A 24,284-nucleotide genomic window follows, 5' to 3' on the forward strand; every position below is an offset into this window, starting at 1 on the left:
TCCTTTCTTGAAGCTACAGTCAGCATTCTTTTCTAGTTGAAAGATTTGCACACCGTGAAGCCAATTCCTCTCACCTAACTATGGCTATCTTCTGCATTTGCTTATGTCTGAGGCAATTAATTGGCAAATGTATAGAGTGCTTGATCTGGAGTCAGGAAGATGTGAGCTCAAATCCAGCCTCAGATATTTACCATGTATGTGATCCTGGACAAGTCCCTTAACCTGTTTGCCTCATCTGTAAAAGAGAGGTAGCAAAAGCATCTGCTTTCCAGGGTTATTGTGAGAAAAAAATGAGATCTGTAAAGTACTTAGCACAGTACCTGGCACATAGTAGGTGCCATATAAATGCCAGCTATTGTTATTATTTTTCCATGTTTGCCCCTGATGTCTGAGTTGTATTGTTTCTTCTATTGGTCCCTTCTCCCTAATGACATAGTTTATCCATGTAAGGTGAGGATAAAGAAAGAGAGAGGGGAAAAGAGAAAGGGAAAGTCAGAGACTGTGTGAGATAATCTCCTCTCAGCCTAGACTCCATAACTCACACTCCAAAACTAAAGATTTCCACCTCTGGGCTAGATCTCTCTAATTTGAGCTCACCAATGGAATAAACACTACCAGTCCTCTCAGCCAGTCATATGATTTCTTTCTTGATCCTAACAATGAGATTCATACCTTGTAAAGATATCACAGGATTGAGGACAGTTGGGTAGCTCAGTGGATTGAGAGCCAGGACCAGAGATGGGAGGTCCTGGTTCAAATCTGGCCTCAGACACTTCTCAGCTGTGTGACCCTGGGTAAGTCACTTAACCCCCATTCCCTAGCCCTTAGCACCCTTCTACCTTGGAACCAATACACAGTATGGATTCTCAGATGGAAAATAAGTGTTTTAGGAAAAAAGTATCACAGGATTGAAAGCATCTTGTTTACACATTTCAAACTTCGAGGTCAGGTTTCCCTTACACAGTGCCAAAGAAATCAAAATCGTCCACTGCATCCAAGTCAATCACCAGTCACCTTGATTTTGGTCCTGCCACTGGATCCTGAAGCCTGCACAAGAGAGAATGAAGTGAGACTGACTACTTTGTGCCATTCTGTCTCACTTGATCCAGTTTATGGGCCAGCTAAAAGACATCACCAGGGAGCTCACGTTGGTCCTCTTCAAGTTTAATTCCAAGGACGGCAGCCACCATCAGTACCCTGACACGGGGCAGAGTCTTCTTTTCAAGGAACTTACAGGCAAGTTCTAGCTTCATTAGCACACAGATCACATGCATACCACATTAGCACACAGCATACCACATGCCCCTTCTCAGTTTAAGGGAAAATCCTGAAGAACAAATGTTTTCTCTGCTACTGATACAGCTTGTCCTAAAAGGCTTGGGGTAGTTTTAAGTTTCAATAGCTTTAAGCTATTTAAGCTAAGAACCAGAAACCATTACCTTCTTAAACTTCCAGTCTGTTTAGTCATTTGAATGGAGCAATGCCAAAAAAGTCAAGACTCCAAGAGAGTCAAAAGGCTAATGTATATAAAGGATAGATACCTGCATAGGTAGGTAGGTAGGTAGATAGGTAGATAGATAGGTAGGTAGATAGATAGATAGATAGATAGATAGATAGATAGATAGATAGATAGATAGATAGATAGATAGATGAATCAATGGATAGACAGACAGATGGATGGATGGATGGATGGATGGATGGATGGATGGATGGATGGATGGATGGATGGATGGATGGATGGACAGACGGATGGACAGACAGACCAACAGATAGATACATAGATAGATGAATCAATGGATAGACAGCCAGATAGATGGAGAGATGGATGGATGGATGGATGGATGGATGGATGGATGGATGGATGGATGGACAGACGGACAGACAGATAGATACATAGATAGATACATAGATGAATCAATGGATAGACAGACAGATAGATGGAGAGATGGATGGATGGATGGATGGATGGATGGATGGATGGATGGATGGATGGATGGACAGACGGATGGACGGACGGGCGGATGGATGGACAGACAGACAGATACATAGATAGATAGATGAATCAATGGATAGACAGACATATAGATGGAGAGATGGATGGAAGGAGAGATGGATTAATGGATGGATGGATGGATGGATGGATGGATGGATGGATGGATAGACAGACAGACAATCAGACAGACAGACAGATAGATAGATAGATACATAGATAGATGAATCAGTGGATAAACAGACAGAGAGATGGATGGATGGAGAGATGGATTAATGGATGGATGGGTGGATGGATGGACGGACAGATGGACAGACAGACAGATGGACAGACAGACGGGTAGACAGACAGATAGATAGATAGACAGACAGACAGACAGACAGACAGACAGACAGACAGATAGATAGATAGATAGATAGATAGATAGATAGATAGATAGATAGATAGATAGATTTATGGATGGATGGATGGATGGATGGATAGATGGATGGATGGATGGATGGATGGATGGATGGATGGATGGATGGACAGACAAACAAGCAGGCAGATGGATAGAGAAAAGAGAGAGAAAGGGAGGGAGGAATAGAAGAAAGGAGAATGGGAGAAAGAGATCACTTTAAACTAGTTAAGCTATTAAAGCTTAAAATTGCCCTAAAACTTTTGGGATACTATATAATATACATTGTAGACCTCTCTTCTGACATGGCTTGTCATTTGCAGATGTTCATCCAAGTCATTAATAAAAATGTTGAGGCAAGCATGACTAGAAAATCAAGGGACTGCTAGGATAGGATGTTGTGTACATTCTGCATACATAATCATTTTCAGAAGTCTTGGCTTTACTGTTTTTCTTTTTTAGAAGGCAAAGTTCAATTTGGGGGGGGGGTGTGGATGGAGCAGGAAAGGGGAAGAATTTACAAAAATAACTGTAATGTAAAAGCCAAGGCATCAATAAAATCTACTTTTAAAAAAGATATTAAAATAGTGATTTGAAGGATCATATAAAAGAGAGCAAAAACTTCCCAGGCACTGAGGAGTCTTGACGCCAACAGCATTGTTCTGGGAGAGCTCGAGTGCATTGGGACTTCATCAAGGTGTTTTTCAGAGACAGCAAATTGTGGGTCAAGGGCTCAGGGAAAGGAAGTAGCAGCTGACAGCTATGATTCATCAAATCTGAGAAAGAAGTACCCTGATCTATCCCAACTCCTTTCCCTCCTGAGAGCCTAATCAACAACTGGGCAAAGCAACACTGGTGATAGCCCAGGCCAATTCTAACTATTCCATGCAATCATGCTTGAAAATGCAATGGATCACCTACTAGAGATGTCAGAATATGTTTTCAGACCTGGACAAGAATAAGAAAAAAACATGGAAGGGTTGCAATCTGCCTTGGAGAAGGGACTTCCCACACTGATTATATCTTCCGTGTAAGCACCTAAGTAATGAGTCCTTCAGGCTTATTCTCGGAAGGCAGGTCACAATCAACCATCAGACTTTTCAGATGGCAGCTCCACTTGTTAATCAAATGGTACATTTCACTTGACCTCAATAGGGGAGAAGATGGGATCTTTCCAGCCACATCACAGATTGTATATTCCCTGATGGACTCTCTTTTTCTAAACTGAAATCCAATCAAGAGGATACAGATCTGTCAAAAACCAAAGAGCTTCGGGGAAAAAACAAAAAAAAGTCTGAGGATGGCCATTCCTCATCCCTAGCAGAATCGTGAAGAAATACGACAAAACGAACTGAAATAATGATCTCCTTATGCTTCCAGCCTGGTCTCTCATTTGAACAGAGAGACATTACAGACAATTCTCTAAGATAGTCAAAAAGCTAATTACATATACTTATGTATATAAGTATGTAAAGAATATATCATTATGTGCACATATGACAGTTATAGAAAGGTAAAAGTATATATTATATAAAGAACATATAATTATATACATATAGAATAATAATAGCTGGTATATACTTGCTACTTTAGAGCTTGCAAATTGCTTTACATCGATTTGCTAAATTCATCTTTTTAACAACCCTATGAGGCAGGAGCTATTTTTATCCCCAATTTACACATGAAAAAAACAAGATACAAAAAAGGTTTTCACCCAGGGTCACACAGCCAGGAAGTATCTGAGGTTAGACTAGAACCCAGGTCTTCCTGCCTTCAAGTCTAACACTATATATCATGCTGACTCTCATACTATATAAAATTGCTGTCCTTTTTCATTTTCTTTAGCATTCTGATCAAGTTGTCAGTTGCTTGATTTCTCTGAAGATAAACCCATATTTTGGTCCAAGAATTTAATAAAAATGGGGTTTATTTTTAGGTGTCACTCATTCATATGACTTGTATTTTTTATTTTAAATTAAATTTACATTGGTTTTCCTGGTCAGATATTAAATACCACAAAGAAGAAAGTATTCATGTCAGTTGGAACAATTCTTATGGTCAAAAGGGTCAATAATCCCCTTTTACGTCAAGGGGTGGTTGGCATTCAGGAATTTAACCTATTGACTCCACTTTTGGAAACCCTGTTTTTGCAGAGCTTGGACATGAATTTGCCAGTCTCATCTGGACTAGAGCAAGACAAATGGGAGGCATAAGCTTATCCAAACCTTGTTCTACAGTCAATTAAGAATATGTTAAGACCTGAAAATAAGCCTGGGTTGGGTGGAGAGAAACAAGATGTGTTCTGGGTCCCTTTAGACACTGCTACAGGATGGTGCATGACTCCATTTCCCAGTAGTAATGTTGAGATCAGTATAGCAAGACCAAGGACCCAAGCCTCATAAGACTTTTCAACATCTAGTTTTAGAAATGTGAGTTACCAAATACAGCTGCTTAAGACTTGGTTTACCATGACAAAATAAGCCTTTAAGAAGCAATGACTTATGGGGGCCGCTGGGTGGCTTGGTGGATTGAGAGCCAGGCCCAGAGATGAGAGGTCCTGGGTTCAAATCTGACCTCAGGGGACTTCTGGGTAAGCATGGAGGCAGTCTAGACGCGGGACACTTCCTCTCCCCAGCACACACCGACAAAGACTACCTCAAAAGATCTCAAAAATCATTTTCAGAAGAATGGAGGAACTGTTCAGTAGGGCACAGCCCTGAAGGTACATGGGATTGGGACATTTCCAAACTATAAGAGAGTGAAAAAGGTCCCACCCAAATGCGAGCCGATCCACCCTCCCAACCCCAGCTATGGAGCCAGAGCCAGAGCCAGCGAGTGCGTGAGGGGCACCTCTAGGTCCTTGGGAGCTGACTAGGACCACCAAAGACCTACCCCTGAAAGCAGCTAGACAGGAAACCCAGGCAGGCAGGGGAGTGCAGACCTTGGACGCCCCTGGGAAAGTAGCACAGAGAAGAGCTGCAAAGGACTGCGGAGATTCAAGAGCTTGCCTCAGGCAAAACTCTTGCTCCTTAACTCCATACACAGAGAAGCTGCCCAGCTCACTCAGATTTCTGACTAAAAAGGGAAGGAAAAACATCCATGGAGATGGCTAATTGTGCGCAGGAGCCTCAAGATCCTTCCAAAAAAACAAATCTGACCTCAGACACTTCCCAGCTGCGTGACCCTGGGCAAGTCACTTAACCCCCATGGCCTAGCCCTTACCCCTCTTCTGCCTTGGAACCAAAACACAGTATTGATTTAATATGGAAGGTGAGGGTTTAAAAAAAAGACAAAGAAGCAATGACTTACCCAAGTGCTTCTGATTGGGGTGGGAAAGTTCACAACTATCCAGATGCAAAAAAATCACAAAACTTATTTCTTAGAAATTCTATATTTTTACCCAGCACATCTGAGATACACTTTTAGCAATTAGATTTGCTCAACTCAACCTGAATGCTTCTATCAACTGGAGAAACTACCATGAGGGTTTTGCCATAAAATTTGTGATAAAGAGATACTGAGGGGCAACGTTCTGAGCATAACCAATTGATGAACAAGACCGACTGATTGCTAATAGAAGGGATCTAAGGCCCCATGAGAGCCAGCAATCCATCTGGCAGTCAGAGCAGTCCTTTCATACAGTTGTTTACATAAGGTAGAAGAAGCAATCCAGCCTTAGATGCAAGCTAAACTAAGACTGTGATTGGTCGATCACAGAGATAAAAGACTCTTCCCTTGGCTTGTCTCAGAGCAGCCATTTCCATAATCCGGGCATCAGGGAAAAACAGAGTCGATGCACATTTCCTGGAAGTCTTGTAGAAGATAAACATCCTATGACCAGGTTGATTGTGTTCCCTTTCCACCTCCTCCCTTCCAAAAACTTAAAGATTTCCAGTCTTTGTGGTCAGGCTGTAGCCCATAGAAACAAGGAAATTGAACTCTTACAAACTCTGCCACTAAGGCCTATGCAACTGTGTCCAAATGGGATCCCCAAATAGTGATCCCCAAATTAGAAATAATCCATGATAAAAATAGTGCAAGATAAAGTGGAGTATCGATTTTCAACTTCCCAAGGTCTGGATGGGCAGCGAGCTCTCTCCATTCAGGGAAGAGCTGGTGCCCTTGCTGGGGGGTGGGAGTCTCCGCCTGGCTCTTGGGGCTCAGGCGTGTCTGACTATTTGGGATGGTCTTGAGTTGCATCTCCAGGCCTCAGCCTTGTCCCTTCCCCCGAGCAATAAGCAATGGCAGAGAGTTGGGGGCGGGGGAGAAAGGGAAGGGGATGGGGGAACCTTGCAATTCTTGGACCCACGGAGAAAGGAGCTTGTCAATATTCGATGCCACTTATGGCTCCCATCTGGCTGCTGGGAGCATTGGCCAGCTGGGCAGTGGACAGGTACTCCATTCGTAGACGTCCATTCTTAGATTTGCTCCCTTTTTCCTTCTCTCAAGTTCAATGATCTGCTGGAGTTGATGCATAACATAGCCTGGCTTGGTGGTCAGAGGACCAACTGGCACTCTCCACCCAGGAGATCCGATCCCATGCATGGGTGCATCCAGCCAGTGAAGGGAGCGCTGCTAGAGCTAGAGTGGGTTTCCTTGGCATAGGACAGAAGGCCATCTACCTCAAAAGGGAAGTCAGTGGGCAAGACCAATTCCTCAGGCTCACAAACTTAAATGAATTACGCCTGATTTTCTCTCCGTGCCCCTGCTCTTCTGAAAACTTTGAACACATCAAGAACAGTCTAAAATCAGTCTGGCAGTCCTAGACGGTGCGTGTCCCCTCCAAAACATCACAAGAACCCAGTAGGTCTGGCTCCGTTCACTGTAGTCTTTCCCCACGGTTGATGTGCACCGGTGGCCTCCCGAAAGAAGGGAAGGAAATGTGCTGACACGGTACCTGCTCTTGGAGACCACGAGGAGGGCTCTTTACCCCAAAGGCACACCGCCATGAGCCACCCTTCCTCTGGTGGCCATCAATCAGTCACTTAGACAGCATTAGATGATTAGCACAGTGCCTTATCGCTTCTTACCAGTATCCGTCTCCATCCCTTCCTCTTCCTCATCGTCCATCCCCATCCAGTCAGTTTGGGCCAACCTCCTGGCCTGGTCTGGATAATCTTGTCCAGGAGTTTTAGTCACCTTTCACCCTGTTCCAAGGAACTGTACTTGGACCTGTATTCAGACAGGCAATCATGAGGTGCCATGGGGCTGTTCAGTTCTTGGAAAATTGAAAAAACTGCTCAGGAGGGAGAGCCTGACTCAGCACCGCCATGGTCCATAATGGCCAGGGCACCCAAAATGAGTCCATAAATTGATGCTTCTGGCCATGTGATTGAATCCCAAGGACAGAGAGAAGTACGAAGTTGGAAGCATTTATTAAGCACCTACTATGTAGACAGAGAGTCAGGAGGCTCTGAATGCAAATCATGCAGATGACACAAACTTACGGGCTGTGGGACCTTGGATAAGTCCCTTCATTTCTCAGTACTCCAGGCAAGATGCCAACCTACACTGACAGAGGAAGTTTCCTCATTTATACATGGTTCACGATCCTAATGAAATCTCAGACCTAGTCCAAAAAAAAATGGGTAAAGCACTAAGATGATGTCAAATACCTTCAACATCATTATTAGAAACAAACACTGTCTACTTTTTAAATTTTATTATTTACTTTGAACATTCTTTTCTATTTAAATTTGGAGTTCCAGATTCTCTCCCTTTCTTTTGCTCCCTCCCTGCCCAGTGGGAAGGCATGCAATATGATCTCAATTATACATGTGAAATCATGCAAAACATATTTCCATATTAGCATATTGCAAAAAATAATAATAAAGTGAGAAAATTCGACTTCAATTTGCACTCAGACTTTATTAGCTGTCTCTCGGGAGGCGGAGAGCATTTTTTCATCATGAGTCCTTTGGAATTGTCTTGGATCCTTGTATTGATCCGAGGAGCCAAGTCAAGGCCGTCTCCTACAGGGAGGTCAGATACAGCATGTAAATAGATAAAGTAAGGAAGAAAGCTAACACTCAGCCAAGCCTTAAAGGACAACATCTTAGAACAAAAGGCAGAGATGAAGAGAGAAGACACTCTAGGCATGGAATGAGGACAGGGAGGTAGGCAATGGGGCATCAGTTCATCCCATATGCCATGCTGGGACTCGGGTTTTAGTCACAGGAAAATCTAGGGTTTCTCCCATTTCTCCCTCTCACGGGGAGATTTAGAGTGAGAATTTTCAGAAAGAACTACCCCCTTGCTATTGTTAATCAGTAAATGCTAATCATCACTAGGATGACTATTCATGCTGATGAAGATTTCCCTGGGTGGCAGAGTATGTAGCTGTTGTAGCTCTTTCCCAGATCTCAGGGGCTGCTCTTCCAAAGTCATTCTCCAACCAAGAGCATGACAAACCATCTGGCACCCAAGGATCGGATTAGGTGGCAAAGCCGTTACCTAAGAGAACGGATGGCCACGTCCGAACATCTTGGCCATAGAAATGCACTTCTGGGTCTTTAAAATCAATCCATAAAAAAGAAGACGACGAAGACGAAGAAGAAGAAGAAGAGGGGAAGCCAAGGCTGATCAGTCTGTTAAGGCAAAATTGCCTCTTTCGGAACGTCAAGTGTCTTCAGTAAGATGCTCAGTGTTTCTCGTGGAAATCCTTCCAACTCGCTCATCACGAGCTTTTCAACAATTTCCCATTCAACCCTCGCCCCGCGTCAGTCTATAAGATAATGAAGCAAGAAGCTTATGTCCGAGTACAAATGGATTTCTGTCATCCAGACACTGTCCAGTAGATGGAGAGGAACGTGAAGCTGGGAACAACCACCTGGGATCTAATCCTTCCTGACAGTAAAATACAGCAAGAGCCTTTCCCACACGGCTTTGAAGGTTCTGTGCGTGTCCCCGGGGAGCGGGGAAAATATGCAAGGCCTGATGTTCCTCACATCTGCGGCACGTCATAGTAAATTAGCAGCAGCATCCTTTGCTGTTGGTTCCCAAAGATTCTCATCTACGCACAGCAAATATTGAGGTTTAAAAACAAGGCGATGAGGCTGAACCGTGGCACAGGGGGGAATGCCTCCAGGATCTTGGCATTCTGGTTCCACAGATAGAGAGTGAATGGCAAACCCTCGGGTGCTCGGAAAGAATAATGGCAACAACAGTAATAACTGGCGTTTATGTGGTGCTCTAAGGATGGCAGAGCTTTGTTTATAAATATCATCTCACTTGATCCTCATGACAACCCCAAGCATCATGTAAATGCTATTATTATCCCCAGACGAAATGGAGGCACACAGAAGCAAGGAACTTACTCTGCTTACACCCCAGTAAGAAGTATCTGAGGCTGGATTCAAACTCTGTTCTTCCCACCTCCAGGCCTTTGTCTCTAACCACTCTACCATCTAGCTGCATTTGCACTAGAATTGTTGATTCAGGAAGACCCCATCAGTCTGGTTGCCTGTGCTTGAGATAATGTGCATGGAGGGAGATAAGGAATTGTCCACCAGGAACTCACAGCTTCAGAGAGTTCTCTGAGACACCAAGTGCTAAGGGAAGTGGCATGATTTGTCCAAGGTCCCCCATGTAGTGTGAGTCACAGTCAAGACTTGAACCCAGGTCATCATAACTCCAAGGCTGACTCTTGATGCACTCTCCCTGCCTGCCTTAGAATCAAAGACCCATCAGAGGCACTTTAGAGGATCAGCTGGGCCAAGGGTTGTTCACCTTTCTGGGCGGTCGGGACCTCGTTGGCAGTCTGGTGAAGCCTAAAGAGCCCTTCACAAAATAACATCTTGAATGTACAAAATAAATGGAAGGAAATGCTAAATTTCCAGTAGAGGTTAGTGAGACTGAAGATGTGTTGTTGGGTTGGGTTTTCCTTCCCCAAACAAGGATGGCCCTTCAAACAATCCTGTCATGATAACACGAGAAAACTGAGGTCAAGAAACATTCAATTATTTCTCCAGGGTCATACAAGAGGCAAGCTGAGATGAGAACCCACCTCTGGTGCTTACATTAAACAATAGCCCAAGGGATTCCATTTTGCCCTTGTCTACTGTCTTGAGAAGTCAAGTTTCCCCTGCTTGGAAGTCACCTGATTTTCAAGGAGGCACGAGATTCCTTTCCCCCATCCCAAAGGTCACCCAACTTAAGGAATGGCACCGAACCATCCCTTCTCCCTCCCACCTCAGGAGAAGCCAGAAGCCTCCGGCCCTCTCATTCGGGTTTTCCTGTTTTTGACTTCCTCTCAATTATACATTAGCCATGTAGAGCCAAGCCTCCAGCACTTGGTTTACCGAGAGCCTAGAACCCAGTTTATTTTACAGTGGTGTACATTACGAAAGAGATCGTTCATCGGCGTGAAACTGAGTCCCTTTTGTTCCACCGTAGCGTCTGACTTGGAGTCCAGAACTTTGTTGAAAACAGTATCAATTGCTAACATTTCTCTATCACTTTAAGGCTCACGAAGAATTTCACATACATTTTCCTATCTGATCTCCACAACAATACCAAGAGAGAGACGCGACGCAATGATGATCATTCCCATTTAACAGATGAAAAAACCGAAGCTCCGTGTAGTTAGTAATTTCCCCACAGACACACAGGCAGGATTCAAACTTGGGTCTTCCTAACAACAAGTCCGGTACCCTTTGTCTACCACATAACTAATATCAGCCAAAGTAGAAAAAAAGTCTTATCAGGCTGATATTTTCCCAGAATAAAATATTTCCCATCTGTCCTTGCTGAGGACACTTGAGTCGAGGACCATTCAGTTCGTGATGGACATGAGATGCACACAGAGGGCAACAGAGGGAATTCCAGTTCTTCCTCTAGAAAGGTTCCATCGTCCAGATCCTAAAGTGGTGCCAGTCCTTCCCTCTTCTTCCCCTCCTTTTCTTCTTCATATTTAAAGGGATCCTTTTAGGGAAAGTGTTTAGGAAACCTTGAAGCTCTGTGTGAATGTGACTCGTGGTTGTGCTCATTATTTTCTCTTCCTTTTTTTTTAATTTCGGGGGCAGCAGTGGAGCTTTCTTCGTATCCCCAGTGCTTACTATGGTACCCAGCACTTACTCAGTGTTCACTGATGGCAGGTCAGGAAGATCAAAATCAGAAGAAAGGAAGGAAGCCATGGGAAGAAAAAATGGCAAGGACTGTGGCCCAGGGCACTGACCCACATGGTGCCCTGAGGGGGAGATCAGCAAACCAAGAAGTGAAATGGAAGATGCCAGGTCTTCAAATGAGAAAACTCGTCTTTGTATCCGGACTCTGCCAAGTTCGAATTCCATGACCCAGGATAAGTCACTTGACTTTTTTTCCTGACCTGGCAGAGGAGGAGGAAGGTGGCCTGGATGATCTCAAAGGTCCCTTCCAGCTCTAACACTCTGTGGATGCCTACCAGGGAGCTGGTCTTAGAATGTTTATTTTTAATCCAATCAAATTTAGCAAACGCATATTAAGCACCTACTAAATGCCAGCTAACATTTATATAGCACTTTAAAATATGCAACGTGTTTCATAACTATTACCTCATTTGATCCTCTCAATAACCTTGGGAATTAAGGCTATTATTGTCCCATTTTAAAGATGAGGAAACTGAGTCAGACAGAGGTTGAGTAACTTGTCCAGGATCATACAGCTAGTAAAAATCTGTGGTAGGATTTTAACTTGGGTCTTCCTCATTCCAGTTCCTTTGCTCTACCCACCATGACACCTAGCTCCTTCACAAAGGAAACATGAAAAAGGCTCTGCCCTCAAGGAGTTTCCATTGACCTGGACTGGATAGATATATCATACCCCTTAGTTTTCATAGAATTCATAGAATCAACTTGGAAATAGATGAGGCACATTGACTATCCCAAGGACTCACCAGAAATAAATGACAAATCCTCGATTCGAACCCATGTCCCCTCACTCCAAAATCAATGTGCTTTCCACGGAAATTTGATGGCCAACCTTCAAGAGGTGAGCTATTGCCCCCCTTTTTTTAAACTCCTATGTTTTGTCTTAGTAACAGCTCTAAGTCAGAAGGCAAAGGCTAGGCAATTGAGGTTAAATGGCTTGCCCAGCTAGATTTGAGGCTAGATTTGAACCCAGGTTCTCTGAACTCCAGGTCTGACTCTGTCAGTGAGCCACCTGGCTGCTCCTGAGCTAGTCCCATTTAGAAAGCAAAACAGATGAGTCTCCTTAAGTTGAGGCAGGAAGTAGAGAAAGAATGATGAATGGTTTTCTTGGTCCTCCCAGGCTCCTCCTTGGAGATGATCTTCCATCTGCTCTGTAGGCTCTCGTATTGTCTCCCTCGTGAGAACCTGTGCTCCTTGAGGCCAAGGCCTTGTCTTTGCCCTTCTTCGGCCCCCAGGTCCAAGCTTGGCCCTTGCAATGCAGGGACTTGATAAAGGCTGCTTAGCTACCTTTTGAGTTCGTCTTAGTTCCGTCCTGCCTTCCTTCTGGAAGCCCTCTCCTTTCCCAGAGCCAGATCAAGGCCATGCCCTTACCCACTGGCAAGCGGAAGGTTTCTCTGCCCTCTTGTAGGCCCGGCAAGCATTATGGGACCTTATAGAAACATCTAGATGGTACGGTGGCTGGAGTGTTAAACTTGGTATTTTGGAAGAGTTCAAGAGTTTGGGTTCAAATCCTGCCTCGAACCTTTACTAGCTCACTTTGCCTCAGTTTCCTCATCAACAAAACAGACAAAAATAGCACATTGCTTTGGGGGCTGTGGAGGATTGAACATGCTTTGCAAATTTCCAGGTGCTGTCTATGGCTCTCCTTGTTATTGCCGTGGATGCTGGTGTTGGTCCGCAGTGAGCTAGCGCCATGTCGGGGTCCAGAAAGAAGAGGACAGGTGGTTTTGTCAGTGGCCTTGGTGGGGTCATTGGGCTGAAATGCGAACACCAGAAGAGCCCCCCCCCCCTTTCATGAGATTGTCCCGCCTGGACGAGGCCCTGAAGTTGAATGAATAATGGACCTCTTGCATTGCTGCTCCCTGCTCGCCCCGTGGGCTCCCTCGGCTTCCAGATGACTGAGCTCTGTGTCGTAGGTCTGGCGCTTTGAGCCAGAAAATAAAAGTAAGCCCCGCGGTGGGCCTGAAGCTGGAGCCCGCCATGTGCGGGTGGAGAGGCCATCCACCCAAGCTTCCATGAGTGTCTTCCTCGGATCCCCTTTGCTCTGCTGCTCTCGGGTCTTTTTCCTTTTCCTGGCCATTTCAGGAGAAGCTGGGAGTGAGATCTCCAACACAGGCTTTCACCTAAAAATCCAAAGAGCAAATAACCTATAATTTGGGGCTATTTGGCTTAACTCAATAATTGCTTCCACGTTTCCTGGCGCTCTCTGGCCAGTGTCAAACTGTTTTGATTATTAGCTGATGAAAATGGGGCCGTTCCCCCAGCCCGTACTGCTGAGCAGCGCTCCCTTCCCAAGGCTTCCGTCCTCTCGGATCACGGTTCACGAGCCCTGCTTAGCCAGCTAATTCCGGCGCCTCGAGTTCCCGGCTTTCCTGCGGAAGGAGGCGCGCCGAGCTCCCGGGAGCAGCTTGCTTTCACTATCGACCGCGGAGGATGGAAGACCACCAGGAGCGCCCGGAATTCCGGAGGTTTCCTCATCTGCTCGCTCACACGAGAATCCAGACAAGAGGAGGGTCGGGCCGCATGACCCTGAGAGCGGGCTGGCTTCTTGGGCCCAGCGAGCTGCTTAACTGGAGCCGGAACTCGGGACTCTGACCAAGGCCAGCGAGTGAGGCGGATGGCGCCGAGGGCAATCTCCCTGATCTGCTCAGTCTTGTTTGGACGGCGGTGGGGGCAAGAAAGGGGGGACTCCTGGGAGAAATACGCCAGGGTCAAAGTCCTGGTTGCCTCCTCACTTTGACTCTGATTTTACACCAAGCTTCGTCCAGTTGAAGCCTTAGAGCTGGAGGAGACCCCAGAGGGGCAGCAAGGAAGCCCTGGTTCAGGCCAAGAAGACCAAGTCCTGTCTCAGACACTTTCTACATGTGTGACCCTGGCAAAGTCACTTAGCCTCTACCAGAGAATAATAGTGCCTGCCCCTCACAAAATTGTCCCCGAGACCAAATGAGGTCATGTCAGTAATGAACTTTGGGAACCCTTTTTAAGGGCTATATAAACATTACTTATTGTTATTGTTATTATTATTATTATTATGTCCAAGTCCCTCACTCTAGACACGTCCAGAAAAAGGGAAATTGCCCCACATCACAGACACCGTAGCCCAAGGGAGTGAGCCCAACAAAACCAGAGTCAGAAGGGGGGGGGGGGCTCAAGGGCTTTACAGGTCCTCACAGATCCTTAGAACCCTTCATTAATTCAGAGATGGCATCACCTTGCCAGCTGTGGACCAGTAGTTCCAACTGTGAGCCTCAGTTTCTTCCTGTGTAAATGGAGTGGGTAATACTCCCAGCCCTGCCTGCCTTTGGGACAGCGGGGAGGAAAACGTTGGACACAGTGTAAAGCCCCACAGAAGCTATTAAAGAGAGTCATCTTGTAAGAACAAGTTGGTTCTGTCCTATTTTAGTAAAGACAAAATGCCTGGCAAGGTTCTCTGCTCCCTAAGCATTTTCTGCCTTCACCAAGACTATGCATGCCTAACCTTCCTGGAGCCTGGGATAGAGGGTAAGCCCTGAGCAGAGATGTAACTAGGGCAGGCAATCAGGACTTTGACTCAGGGTGCCCGAATTTAGGGAACACCTAAACTCCTTCTAGATAGCTACGTGGCCTAGTGGAGGGAGTACTGGACTTGGAGCCAGGAAGACCAGACTTCAACTCTGTCCTCAGACGTTTACTAGCTGTGTGATCCCAGAAGAGTCTTTTCAACCTCTGTTTGCCTCAGTTTCCTCAACTGCAAAATGGGAATAGTCAATCACAGTCCCCAGCTCCCAGGGTTGCTGTGAGGATCATATGAAGAAAGCACTTTCCTACAGCTACTGGCCCTCCCCTTGCATCAGTTGCTCCTTGGTTCATGAACAGAGAGATAGGTGCTTCCTTCCTCTCCCTGCCGCGCTCCAGGTGAGCTCCTGCCTCCCCAGCCCAGGGGCTCTGGACTCTGCACAAACGGATTTGCCTTGAAAAGTTGCTTTGAGACTCTAGTTTGTGCTAAGGGCCACATTTGGAGCTAAACTCACAGGACAGGCAAATGCCTTTAGCATGAAGGAATGGGATCCTACGGCAGAGAGCCAGAGCCCAGCGGCGTCTCTTTGGGAGAAGCGGCCGGAGCTCCGAGGCTATGGGATCCCAACTCAAACTCCTTCTGCCAGGCCGGGGGCTCCCGCCCAGAAACTTGCCAAGTCTTGAACCTCTTCCTTTGAGAATTCAGAAGAAGCCTTTGCTGGGTCTACAAAGTGGCCGACCCTTCCAATGGGAGGGCAGGGCCCGCCTTGGGCTTCCCGGTACCCCGCTCTTGGCACAGTGCCTGACCCCCAGCAGGTGCTTAATCAATGCGCACTGCCCGGCTGATTCTGAACACTCTCTTGTCTCCATAATGCGCCACCCTACTCAGCCTACAACTGGGACCATGGCGGCTCCACCTCTGAAGGGGAGTCAGTGCTAGCCTAGGCTTACCGCTTCTGCCTTTCAGAGTCTTTGGGGTCCCCCCATTTCTTTCTGGCCCGAAAGACCTCTACAAAGCCCTGGGGGGTTTCAGGAATGCCCTAGGTGAGGTCCACAATGGCCCCAGAAACCCAGAAGTCCCGCTTCCATCCTAGAACAAAGCCCTCAGGCAAGAGGTGGATCATTAAGGCTCCCTTGCCCTTCTGCCATGCCAGAGCCTTCTACGCCCAGCCCATACCTCCATCGCTAATCAGAAATCCAGGCAAAATCCAGTGCTTGCTACTATTCAGTCGTGCCCAGCGATTCATGACCCGGTGGACTGGACCATCCTGGAGCGCTTTGCCAGTTGCTTCTCCAGTGGCAAATAAAGGTTGAGTGACTTGCCCGGGTTCCCCCAGCTAATAAGTGTCTGAAGCTGGGTTTGCACTCAGCTCTGCATCCATCCACTGAGCCATGCAGCTGTCCAACCCCACAGGGCAGAGATGGAATTGAGGTTGGGTCAGCAGGGCGCTGACCCAGAGCATTGGCTTTAGTAGATACAGACGAGCATCCATTCTAAAAAAGAAGAAACAAGAGAATCTAGCTAGAAAGAAGAATTAAAGCATGGAGCTCTGGATAGCCTTCCTTCCGCCGGGGTGAGCTCCCCTTGAGTCTGCTTGCACCCTACTTCCTCCCTCCCCCTGTGGCCTCCTCAGGACTGACCTTCCTTTCTTTAATAATCTTTTCTCCGGATCCTTTTTTTCCATCGCATAAATGTCCTCTATATCTCTTTCCCTCTCCCTACCAGAATATAACAAAGGATTTTAACAAGAAAACATGGCAGAGGGAGGAAAGTGGCAGTGCCATCTCCTCCCACCTTTCTTCCCTCTAAAGAGGAATGAATGGAAGCTTGGGGAGCATTGGGAGATGGGCAGGAAGAGGAAGAGGAGGAGGAGGAGGAGGAGGAGGAGAGGATTTCAGTGGGGAGGGGGAGGTACAGAGGAGAGAAGAAAATAAGCAACAGCCCAATCATTTAGTCTAAATGTAAGTGCCACCCCAAATCTGACTAAGTAAGCCTCAAGAAGAACATCACAAATAAGCTCACAGGGTTAGAGTTGAAGAGGACCTTTTGAGGCTATGCAATGGGTAGAGCCCTGGGCTTGGAATCAGGAATCTGGCCTCAGACACTTACTAGTTGTGTGATGTTGGGCAAGTCACTGAACCTCTGTTTGCCTCAGTTTCTTCAACTGTAAAGTAGGGATAATAACAGCAGCTATCTTGCAGGGTTGTTGTAAGACTCAAATGAGGTCATATCTGTAAAGGGCTTAGAGCAATGACTGGCACCTACTAGGCACTATATGAATGTTTATTCTTTCCCATCCTGCGCCTTTATTTTACAGATGAGGAAACTGAGGTACTGTGATTTGCTGTTTGAGGCAAGATTTGAACTCAGTTTCCTGACCTCAAACCTCTCAGAGGCCTATCCATCATGCTACCCACCTAGGCCATCTAGACCAAACACCTCATTCCCCAGTTGGGGAAAGGAGGACCACACCAACAAGTTGTTGAAAGGGAAGCAAATCTTCAGTGACAGAAGCAGTATTTGAACCCAGGCTCTTTGACTTCTGTAATAATGGTGGTGATAACAGTGCTGATTAAAGAAGTTAGGAGTGGACGTATGATTTCACCGGTTTCGGGAATTAATGAGGGAAGAAATCGCCTCCAAGAATGCAGATCAACACCTTTGTGCAGCACAGTTTGAGAGAGCTGCCAAGAGCACGTGTCCAACTCAATTAGAAATGGCGGCCAATACGCTGAAAGGAAGGATCCCTTGGGCCACATATCGACTTGGTATTCCAAGGCAAGGTTATTTATTTTCATTGTGTTTCCATTTATTTTGCTAACTATTCCCCAATTAGACTTTCATTTGGTTTGGGCTGTACTTCGCAGTGTGGAGCATTGAGAAATGAAGGCCCTTGTCCAAGGTCGCCCAGATGGGGGGATCTGGAGTGGGTTCTGGGTCTCCCTCAAGGCCGGCTCTCTCAAGGCCCGGGTGTCAACAATAAAACCAGCTCAGATTGCTCAAACCCTTTAATATGGGCCGTCCCACTCAGCAGATGAGATGGGGGTGGACTGGCCCCCAGCGCCTCGCTTTGGGTTTGTTCCAGTGGCCCGCTTTTGAAAGGAGTCCAAAAAGAAGGCCCGTCCCTCGGCCCGGAACATCTGGGTGCTCTCTCCGAGTGCAGCTGATGGGGAGGCTTTCTCCTCCAGTTTGGCTCCACTTTGTTCAGAGCTCCGCATACCACCGTCGCCCTTAAGAGTGGCCTTTTTCTCCACTTGCCTGCAAACTTCCCTAGCGTGTGCGGAACGGGAAGGGATTGGGGAAACCGCAAGGCACGGTTCTCCTCTGGCTATCATCATTGTTTGGCACTGGGGCCGTGCCTGCACCGAGGGTTTCCGAAGGTTCCCAGCCCGTCTTGTGTGCGCTCCAGGATGATCAGGTTGCCTCCGATCCTCGGGAGACGGGCTCTTGCACGTTGGGCCCCGGGCGGAACGAGCCGGCTTTGTTTTACGTGACCTTTTTTTCAGTCGCCCAGGTCTTGCATGGATGGACGTGCCGTGCCGTCCTCCGGACAGTCCGCCCACGACCCTCCTAGCCAGGCAAGTCCTCGGCCCATCACAAGTAGAGCAAGGCAAAAAGCCCTTTGCGGGGCCTCGGGAGACTGGATCTCAAGGCCAGACTTCTCTCTTCAGTCTTCCCGGAGCGCCGGAGCCAGTGGAGGAGCTGTTCCCGGTGGGAACGTGGGGTAATACTGCCATCTTGTGAACGCTGAGACAATCTCACTGCTGAATACAAAACTGCATCCAAACACCTTCTGGTTCCGGCCCAGCCGGGCAGCCCCCATTTAGAGAGCAAGGAAGTGACCGCCGGAGGGCGGGCCTCATTTTTACCCCTTAGCTTCCGTCCTAGAGTCGCTACTGCCTCTTGGTGCTGAGCCAGAAGAGCGGTAAGGGCTAGGCCATGGAGGTCAAGCAATTCGCTTAGGGTGGCCCGGCTAGGAAGTATCTGAGGCCCATTTGAACCCAGAGCCTCCTGGATTCTCGCTCTCCATCCCCTGAGCCACCCAGCTTTGCTGTTCACTCCAAGACCCCTGCTGCCTCCAAAATATTTTCTCAGTTCCCTCCTAGGTCACTGGCTTCCCCTCCCACGGGCCTATTTGTCCAACTCAACAAACATTTATTAAACGCCTACTGCATGCCATGCTCTGTGCCAGCATCTTGAAATACAAAACCAAAGGAAACAGCGCCTGCCCTCAAGACACTTGTATTCTACTTAATGGGAAACAGCCCACAGATAAGTTTAAAAATGCATACATGAAGTATACACACACACACACACACATATCTCCTCATCCAGAGAGAGCAGGTGGTAGAAGAGAGAAGCAACGATAATAATACTGTGGCACCCTCTCCCTCTAGTTCCCCTTCTCCAGCTCCCACCTAAATTGATGGCTGGGCCCCCAGAGGCAGATTGTCTATTCCTGGCAGGGTTCTGGGTATAACCATAAGGAGCTGGGGTTTTCTATCACCGTCACTCCTGAGCTTCCATCTGTCAGTCAATCAATAAACATTTCTTTTTATAATTTATTTATTTATATTTTTCCATGGTTACATGATTCAGGATTTCCCCCTTTTCCTCCCCCCCTCCCAGAGAGCTAGCCAGCACTTCTGTCCATCATCAGGGATCATAATCCTTGAAGTTGTCACCACTCTTAGAGGACTATCATTACATCTCAGTCTGCAGCTGCTTCCCTTAACAACCTTCCCTTAACAACAAGCCACTACTGGTCCAGTGGCTTTTGCCAGTGACTTGAGTTGCCCACCCAAGCACTTTCCAAACATTCTACCTAAAAACAGGAAAAATGGACAACAATGGAGGGGAAAGTCTCCACGTGCTCATAGACATGGCAGCAAGGTAGAAGATAGAAGAGCTGATCGTCCCTCTACTCTAATTTGGAAGTCATGGGAGTTCTAGCTCACTTGCTATCAAAAAGGAAGAATGCTTTGAGTGACCCTTTCATAAACACATTCAGTTCTCATTCAGAGCCTCCTGAGTTATCAGTTCTTCCAGCTCCAGGGCCAATTGAAAGACTTTTGGTCAAGTATTCGTGTTCAGAAACCAACTCCCCCAAGTCCCATGTGTTGGACTGGCACAAGTTAGGGAATATCGGCTTGGGCTCTAATTCCCCAGGATGGGCAAATCAGAGCATGCTCTAAGGACCGGACCCTCATTGGCCAGTTCTACCATTGCAATCTTTAAAAAGTAATTGGCAAATTCTGGAAGGCAATTTGGAATTATGCCCAAAGGGCACTAAAAGCCTGTCTGCCCTTTGATCCAGCCATAGCACTGCTGGGTTTGTACCCCAAAGAGAGAATAAGGAAAAAGGCTTGTACAAGAATGTTCATAGCTGCGCTCTTTGTGGTGGCCAAGAGTTGGAAAATGAGGGGATGCCCTTCAATTGCGGAATGGCTGAACAAATTGTGGTAAATGTTGGTGATGGAATACTATTGTGATCAAAGGAATAATGAACTGGAGGAATTCCATGTGAACTGGAACAACCTCCAGGAAGTGATGCAGAGTGGGAGCAGAACCAGGAGAACATTGTACACAGAGACTGACACATTGTGGTACACTCGAAGGTAATGGACTTCTCCATTAGTGTCAATGCAATGTCCCTGAACAATCTGTAGAGATCTATGAGAAAAAAAACACTACCCATAAGCAGAGGACAAACGGTGGGAGTAAAAACACTGAGGAAAAACAACTGCTTGACTACAGGGGTTGAGGGGACATGTCTGAGGAGAGACTCTAAATGAACACTCTAATGCAAATACCAACAACATGGAAATGCGTTCGGATCAAGGAGGCATGTGATACCCAGAGGAATTGTGAGTCCGCTGTGGGAGGGCTGACGGGAGGTGGGGAGAAAAAGAAAATAATCTTTGTTTGCAATGAATACTGTTTGAAAATGACCAAAGAAAATTGAAAAGAAAAAAAAGTAATTGGCGAGGATGAAGTAGTGGGCAGATGACACCAATAAATAGGGGGATCAACATGGGCTTCATGGAGGAGGAGACCCTGGAGCTGATACTTGAAGGAAAGTAGGACTTCTAAGAGTCAGAGGTGAGGATCATCGATCTAGATCTAGAAGGGATTTGTAGAGGCCATTGAGCCAAATTTCCTCCTTTTATAGTTGAGAAAAATGAGACCAAAAAGGCTCAGTGATTTCTGCAAGGTCATGTCAGAGCCAGAATTCAGTTCCAGGTCATTTGCCTCCATATCCAGTGTTGTTTCCACACCACTTAAAGCAGCTCACTGTTAGACGCGTTATGTTCAACATGGACATTGTGCATTGTAGGCAATGGGGCACTGTGGGTCTGGAGCTCCGAAGAGAGTTAGAGCTAAAGATATTCCTTTAAAAGTCATTCACAAAGAAGTGGCAGCTGAAGACCAGGGAATAAAGGATTGTCTAAAGAGCCCACAGTAGAGTGAGAAGAGAGATCTGAAGACAGAATCATTAGTGTAGTGAGATGAAGATAAAGAATCATCATAGAAGACAGAAGGGTGGCCAGGTCAATGATAGAGCATCTATCCACCTCCTGGCAAAGTAGTGGTGGACTCTGGATTCTAAGACTCTGGATTTGGACCAGAGTAGGCATTTGTAGTCAGTGTAGGAATTTGTTTTGCTTGACTGTATATTTTTTACAATGCAAAGAAGAGTTGGTTTCCCAAGTGAGTCTTAGTCTAAAGGACAGACGCCAATCCCCATCCCCACACCCAGTAAAATGTTTGAGTCTTCTCTTGAATGGCTCAACTGCATACGAAGAGGCAAGAGATTGACCTTATCTTCAGGGCAAACATAGTTTCAGGATTTTTCCACAAACAACTCATCTACATAATAGCCTGAAAAAAGTAGATCCAATTGAAACTGATGTCTCCTTGCCTTCAGAGAAAACCAGAAAAATTTACATGAACTGATACAAAGTGAAGTGAGCAGAACCGGAACACCGTGCACAGTACCAGCAATATCTTATGATGATCAACTGGGAATAAGTTCACTATTCTCAGCCATACAATGATACAAAGTGATTCCTAAGAATTTGTCCACCTCCAGAGAAAGATCTGATGTAGTCTGAGTGCAGATCAAAGAATACTTTTTACAAAGACTTTCTTTACTTTTCTCATTGTTGTGGGTTTTGTTTGTGTGTGTGTGTGTGTGTTTTGGTGGGGTGGGGGTGGTGTCTATGTTTTCTTTCACAACATGACTAACATGCAAATATATCCAATTGCTTGCCTTCTAGATGAGCACTGAGGGGACAGAGAATTTCCAATGCAAAATATATTGAAATGAACATTAAAACTTGGTTTTCATCTAATTGGAAAAAATAGAAGTAGTTCTTTAAAATTTTATGAGAGGGGGAAAACAACATGATCATTCTGAAGCTAAGATGAAGGATCCTGATGAGGAAAGGAGCTTTCGAGCTAAGAAGAATTGTCTAATAGGAACGACAATAACTCTCCCATCTCCTGACTGAAGGTGAGCTACCCCAGGGCTGAGGTTCAGGGTCACTGGTCCAACCTAAAGAACATAGTGGGCCTCCGTTTACCCACAGCCAACTCGTTATTCTAAAGGCAGAAAAGAATGGAGTTTCTTATGGAAGATCAAGCCAGTCCTCGGATGCCAGTAGATTGGCCACTCTTCTTGGGGCACAATCTGGGGCACAATGCCAGGATGAATTGGGTGCCTGAAACTGAGGGTATTATACAAGTTTTCTTTTTATTTTTAATTTTGGGGTGGTGGGAAAGAGAAAAGACAGGGAGTAGTTCTTCTTCCCACAAAAAAAAAAATAATGAATGGGAAGAAAAGGAAGGCCAGAAGGAATTCCAAATAAGCAGAACAGCTTTGAGAGCTGCTACATGTTGAATTTATGATGTACTTTTTTTAAAGCAAGCTCTACATGAGAGAGATTTGCAATTTCTTGTACAGTCCTCTCCTTCTGTTCCACATGCCTACAGTAATGCTCATTTTATTTAATGTTTAAGTTTAGAATAAAAAAAATAAAACAGAGGAGAAAAAGACAGAGATAAGTGTGGGAAATACCTTTCTAGTAGTCCCAGTGGATCATTTAGCTGCCTGACCCAAGGAGAACCTTAGATTAGATGCTCAGGGTAAAGAAGAGAGTGCCCTTCCCTGGAAACCACAAAATGCCCCCGTTCCAAAAACCTATCCCTAGCCAATGGGACCCAGTGCCCGGACGATAGTTGTATTACATGCCTCTGCTATTCCCATTCACTTCCAGCATGGAAAAAAAAATCCTTCTTTTGGAATCCAAGAGAGGCTCTTGCCATTGGCTTTCGAGCCCTCCTTTTCAAGTTTACCAAAGACAGAACTCCTCTGCCTAAAGGCCTCAAAGAATTCCACCATTTTCCCCAATATGGAAGAGGCCATTAGAAGAAGCCCAAGTTGGACTGCCTAGGCACTCCGCCCCTTCTACTCATCACATCTGCATCCCCTTTCATTTTGTCTTTTCAATTATTGGCATCTTTTGTTTTCACCCTGTCTTCGTTTCGGAATAGGTCTTTCCTTCCGCCCTACCCAGAGAGCCTTGGAACAAAGAATAAGCTAGAAAGAGGAAATGGTGGCGAAAGCCATTTGGCAAAACGAACCCTAACCAGCACTTCCAGAGAATCTGAAAGTGTATTCAGCACTCCATCAAAGTCCCCCATCTCCTGGAGGGAAGGAAGGAGGCACATTTTCCCAACCGGCCTCCAGGGCCGCCCTTTCAATACTGCATTTCTGTGTGGACCCCTTACAAACTTTAAAGCACTACATGAGTCATTCTAGTGATTTCCCTCACAATTGTTGTTATTACTTGTTGTTTCCTCCTGGCGTTCCCTTTGGCTTCCTACTATTTCTTTAAGGGGTTATGGCTAAGTTTCTCTTCCTTCAAGCAATCTCTCCTGCATTCAGGTGTGCCCCCATCAAATCTGGGGATGGACAGACCTCAAAGGAACCAGTGAAGATCTAAGGAAGTCTGCAGGCCAATCAAATTGCACTGTTTCTGGACCCACCTTGTTTAGATTGCTCTGCCGCCCATTCACCATGGGTTTGCCATTCAGCGCACAGAAAACTCCTGTATGTGGAGGATTAAACCAACAGTCCACTCCGCAGGGCCATGGGCTCCTTGGGAACGCACGGTTTTGCTGTCCTACGGAGCCCACGTAAGAGGATCGGGCTTGCAGACAGCAGAAGCATGTCACAAAGACCTCGTCACTACACAGCTTTGCGCATGCCAT

The 24,284-nt window shown here is 46.2% G+C and overlaps 1 pseudogene; it reads right to left on the reverse strand.

Annotated features, from left to right (window-relative positions):
- Positions 1-1,798: 1,798 nt before the first annotated feature.
- On the reverse strand, positions 1,799-24,284 carry LOC130455246 (snurportin-1-like; annotated as a pseudogene).

The sequence above is a fragment of the Monodelphis domestica genome, chromosome 6 (assembly GCF_027887165.1).
Source record: "Monodelphis domestica isolate mMonDom1 chromosome 6, mMonDom1.pri, whole genome shotgun sequence".
NCBI lineage: Eukaryota > Metazoa > Chordata > Mammalia > Didelphimorphia > Didelphidae > Monodelphis > Monodelphis domestica.